The following is a 6,000-nucleotide window of genomic DNA, read 5'->3' as shown; positions in this document are numbered from 1 at the left end:
CCTATGAGCAGCACTTTGGTGACAGTGGGAAGGAAAAACTCCCTTTTAACAGGAAGAAACCTCCGGCAGAACCAGGCTCAGGGAGGGGCGGGGCCATCTGCTGCGACCGGTTGGGGTGAGAGAAGGAAGACGGGATAAAGACATGCTGTGGAAGAGAGACAGAGGTTAATAACAGATATGATTCAATGCAGAGAGGTCTGTTAATACATAGTGAGTGAGAAAGGTGACTGGAAAGGAAAAACTCAATGCATCATGGGAATCCCCCGGCAGCCTACATCTATTGCAGCATAACTAAGGGAGGATTCAGGGTCACCTGGTCCAGCCCTAACTATATGCTTTAGCAAAAAGGAAAGTTTGAAGCCTAATCTTAAAAGTAAAGATAGTGTCTGTCTCCTGAATCCAAACTGGAAGCTGGTTCCACAGAAGAGGGGCCTGAAAACTGAAGGCTCTGCCTCCCATTCTACTTTTAAATACTCTAGGAACAACAAGTAGGCCTGCAGAGCGGGAGCGAAGTGCTCTAATAGGGTGATATGGTACTACAAGGTCATTAAGATAAGATGGGGCCTGATTATTTAAGACCTTGTATGTGAGGAGCAGGATTTTGAATTCAATTCTGGATTTAACAGGAAGCCAAAACAGGAGAAATCTGCTCTCTCTTTCTAGTCCCTGTCAGTACTCTTGCTGCAGCATTTTGGATTAACTGAAGGCTTTTCAGTGAGTTTTTTGGACATCCTGATAATAATGAATTGCAGTAGTCCAGCCTGGAAGTAATAAATGCATGAACTAGTTTTTCAGCGTCACTCTGAGACAGGATATTTCTAATTTTAGAGATGTTGCGCAAATGGAAGAACGCAGTCTTACATATTTGTTTAATATGTGCGTTGAAGGACATATCCTGGTCAAAAATGACTCCAAGGTTCCTCACAGTGTTACTGGAGGCCAAGGTAATGCCATCCAGAGTAAGAATCTGGTTAGATACCATATTTCTAAGCTTTTCAGCGCCGAGTACAAAAAAGCGCCGGTTGTGGTTGGAGAGTTCATGCAACCTGCTTCACACTGTGGAAAAGACTCAATCACAATAAAACTTTGAGCCTTTGACAACAGCTTATTTTACATTATTGAATATGCTCCTGAAAATAAATAAGGGACGACTTAAATCACACATTGGATTTTAATATTTAAACTGTATTATTTAATTTAATTTGTTATTTTTTTAGAACAACACGGCAGGACAGCAGCAAGTCAGCAACACTTCGAGGGCTGGATTCAAAATCCACTCAAAAATATTCCTAATTACCCAGCCTGTGATGAACCTGCCTATTTACTGAAGCCTTATTTGCTTAAATTTATAATCTCTCTTTTGTGTTTCGTGGGCATCTAATTGAATTGCTTTGATGTATTTATGTATTTTTTCCGACGGGAGAGAGGGAAGAGACCAACAGTTATCACCAGAGCGTTTTACTGTGGGAGAGGACGCTAATTCCTAACTAACAGCCAGTTAGTGTTGAACACTAATTGTGAAGAACAGTAGAACTAACATGGGAGTAGAAAACTAGGTTAAATCGTGGCATAAATTGACTGTAGATAAATATGAGGCAGAAATACACACAGTGAATCCAGAAACCTGAAATAACTAGATAGCAGCTTCGCAGCAGCAGCCTGTAGGAAGACGTCTCTGAAGACTAGGGATGCACCGATACCGATACTGGTATCGGTATCGGGGCCGATATCGATACTGGTATCGGTATCGGGGCCGATACTGTAAAATGTGTGTGTGCTCATACTTGTAAAAGTTAACCGATACCATAAACCGATACCAACTTATTTTATTAATCAGAGGGTGGCTTGTCATCAAGTTTGAGCATCACTTTAGCTACAACAAGCAGTAATAAAAATGTAACATCTCACTGAGATGCTCTCTGAACATAGTCAAGTTTACTTCATGGTTCGTCTGCTGTTTTGTTTTTTCCAATGCAAATAAGTTCACCTCACCACTGCGCTCAGTGTTCAGTGATCTTCACCCCTGACCTGAGTCTGACAGAGCTTTAATGCACAGTCAACGAGACGCTGGGTTCATGTCATCGGGGACGAACAAAACAGGTTTTTCTTTGTTTCATAACACGATCTTTGAAGGATGACTACGCTGCATCAGTGCTGCACACTGGTGACCTAAAATGACTCCACCCTGTGGTGAGCACTGCTCATTTTACCGATTGTGTGCAGAGGGCCCAAGGCACGAACTGACAATAACAGTGAATCCTCTATAGACTGTAAAAATTGGGACGTGCAGGTTCACACCCCCTGACCTTCAGCCCTTAAGGGCGAGCTGCTACCCTCACAGGGGCAGGAGCTGGAGACGGGACACAGCTGCATGCAAAAAAATCCCCCCGAAACACAGCTCTCATTATAATCTCCTTTCTCTCTTTATTTCAATCCTCAGGATTTGAGTTGGGAAAAGGGAGCTTCCCGTGGTTTCTGTCCCTGGGGTTGTACTCTCTCTAGTCACTTCTGCAACAACTCAAAAGCATCGCAACTTTGGGCTGTTTGTCTGATTCATCTTTGTTTTCCCATGAATACATTTATGATTCAGAAAGCACTACCCCCTTCTTTCATTGCAATCTTCAAACATTCACCCCACCTAACTTCTCCGAAATTAGAATTCAGTAGCGCCACCACCTTGGCCTCAGTGAGCTGGCAGCGCCGAAGTGTTTTGACTGTTTACCAGGTTGAAGTATCATTAGCACTGACATTATCAGCTGCCACCTCACAGCCTCTGAACTATAAAGACTGCTGGGGTTCAAAGACTCTGCCTTCATAAACAGATCTTTGGGAAGGGGGCGGTGGGTGAGTTGCAGGGAATATCTGAAAGTGATTTGGTGAAGGTGAAACAGGGCAAAGTTGCAGAACTTAAAAAATAAAATAAAATTGTCAAAAATCCCCGTGGTAGCACAAGAACTGTCTCACAGTAGGGAAATAAGCAAATATATATATATTAAGAAGCTCATAATTACAAGCTGTTCTTCCTGCTCCTGATGACATGTCATAATGGCTACATATCTGGCTAATTGCATGGATGACTTTCAAGCACGCTTTTGAACATGGCACTGGAAAAGTGTGGCGTGTGAGTGCATGTTCTGGTGAGTGCTGGTGATGGCGTCCATTTAGTCCATGTAATACTTGCAATGCCAAAAAAAAGTTTCTTTCCTCCAAAGTCTTAACACTTTTAACAGACTTTAAATTAAAAACACGCCACAAACATAGAAACAGTGTATCTCTGTCTGTTAAAACACGGCTGCTCTTCTCTTTCTTACACTTTGTCTTTATGGCAACAGCTCTAAAAAGAGTCTGACGTGATCACATCTCATCATCTTATAGATGCAGTACATCAAGTATAGGATATTGCTGCAGTGGCAAATAAGCTTACTAAGAATAATTTTAGATAACAAATTTAAATTTATTTCAAAATGCACTAGGAAGTGCAGAGCAGGACCAAAATTACTGTGACTGTTACAGTGAACTTGTGATTTGCCTTTGATATGATTGCTTCGTAGACTAGGTCTGCAACCACTCAGTTTTTAAAAAGTAACTTTGGAGCATCAAGATGTTGATAAAAGGGCAATAAGCTAGAATTAGTCTGCAATCAGTCTGCAACTGATTGGGTTAAGTTGTCATTAATGTGCACTGTTTACTAGGGGTGCAACGACACACAAAATTCACGGTTCGGTTCGATACTTTGGTGTCACAGTTTGATATTTTTTCAATACAAAGAAAATGTTCATGCCTTTTTAATTTGTCATTTATTAAAATTATAAATATATATTTTAACTCAAAAGTACAGTTTTTAAATTTAATGTTGCTGAAACAACAAAGGGATAAAATAATAAATCTATCTGATGGAGAAATCACTCATCTTTGGAAAAGAGAGTTTATTACAGAGAAATGGCTCTTTCCAAAATAAAAGCTATACTATACGCTTCTTCTGGGCTATATTCTCAGCAGCATATTAAACATATCAGGTCCCCATAAGGAGAATCATGTGCTAACGGCTGTCTAAATGACTCGGGTAAAGTTTGTAGCATGCGTGCTTGTTGTTTTTGTCTGCTTCCACTTGTCTTTGCACTAGGATGATGTCGGCGTAAATGTGCAGTCATATTCGTTGTGTTCCCACTAGTGCTGTCAGCATTAATCTGAAATGACGTTAACGCCACAACACGGCAAATCTCCGTTAACGAGCTACCGCGGATCGCCCCGTGCGTGGGGCTGGACGACCAACAAGTTAACGAGCTAACTGCGCTAACGCACTAGTTCCCACCAATGCAATTGAGCATTGCGTGGCACTTCCGACATACTGTTTTACTTTAGTCCATGACGCGCTTACCTTCAGGGTCATACGTCACATGAAAACCAAAATAGTTCCAAACGGCAGATCTGAATGAGGGTGGGGGAGGTTCAATTTGCCATGTTGCAACGAGAGCTTAGCTTCTGTCTTGCTAGCTTGCCCTGCGCTCAGTGGATCTGCGTTCCACTACTCAACCTAGGCTGCACTGTCGAGCGCAGATCCACTGAGCGCTCAACACAGACAGCATCGTCAGAAGAAAAGTTGATAAAATAAATTAAATATTTTGTATTGTTCATACATATACGTACCGAACCGAAAGCACTGAACGGTTCAATATCGATACGAGTATCGTTGCACCCCTACTGTTTACAATACTAGGGCAGTTCACTGTGATAAATATGTGAAAAATATCTATCTATCTATCTGTCTATCATTGGCAGTCTCTCCGCATTTGTATATTAGATTAGGCAATTATTTGGAAACCTTTTGGCAGTCTGTCCAAAAGTGATCGTAATCACTCGTGATTGGTAATCCGATATGTGGACTCACCATGGAATTAAAAGATACTTACAATTGGTTGCCGAACCCAAAAGGATCAGTTCAGTCGGTGGGTACAGGGAGGCTGCCATCTTAATTTTTTACTCCAGTGTGACTGACTCATAATTGAGTGTTAATAACAATCAGTATATTGTTTCTGAACCTACATTAATTAGCAATGTTTGTAAAAGTTAATCATAAAGGTATGAATGGTTTTTACAAAATTATGATTGTTTACCATTATTCGATACCACCCTTTAAAAACAGCACAGATCAGCTTTGGTGCGTCTTTGCTCAGTCTTTCACGACTTTGGCAGGTAGGGAGTTTAAGCGTTTAGGAACACTTAGGATGTCTCATCTCCTCTCTCCTCTTGTCCACAACAGTTAGATAATATCTGCTGACAGAACTCTTATTTTATGTAGCTGAAGATAGACTTTAACAGCACTTCTGGGACTGTCATGCTTCAAAATGAAACGAAAAAGATTTTTTAAAAATCCTTCTCTTTGTGTTGGTATTGTGTGATATGTTAGAATCCTCCTCAGGTAAACTACCTAAAACCTTTGTTCAGTGTTATAACTGACTGATCAGTGCTTTAGAATAACATAATACAATGTTCTGCTGGAAAACCTTTGGTGCTTGAACATATGTACAAGTTTTCATCAAGTACTTTTCATGTATATTATATAAAAAGTGGGAACTCTCTGTTTTTAAACTAACAAATGTATTTTGTTAAATCTAAAAAGGTTGTTTTGAAACGTGAAGAAAACACAGCTCGCATGCACAGTAGTGAGAACTCTTGTATGTGCCTGCATGAAGTCACGGGCGCAGTGAGAAGACAGTGGGATTAACAAAGCTGATTTAAAAGGATTAGAGGGTCCAGCAGAAAACAGAGGACCACAGGACAACTTCTGATCCACGCACATGCACATGCGCACACACACATGCGCTTGTCATGTGTCCTATAATCTTTTTCAAGTGCATTGTCACAAATTGTTTGGCCGTATAATCATTTCAGTGTAATCCATAAAGGCTAATGCAGTTGACGGATATGAAAGCAGAGGAGGAAGAGGACAACACGGAGGACATCATGGGAAGATTGTAGGAGATTACTGTGGGGAAGAAG

Source organism: Neolamprologus brichardi, chromosome 16 (genome assembly GCF_056152115.1).
Source record: "Neolamprologus brichardi isolate AB-2024 chromosome 16, ASM5615211v1, whole genome shotgun sequence".
NCBI lineage: Eukaryota > Metazoa > Chordata > Actinopteri > Cichliformes > Cichlidae > Neolamprologus > Neolamprologus brichardi.
The sequence above is the reverse complement of the archived record's forward strand: the minus strand, read 5'-3'. Positions refer to the sequence as shown.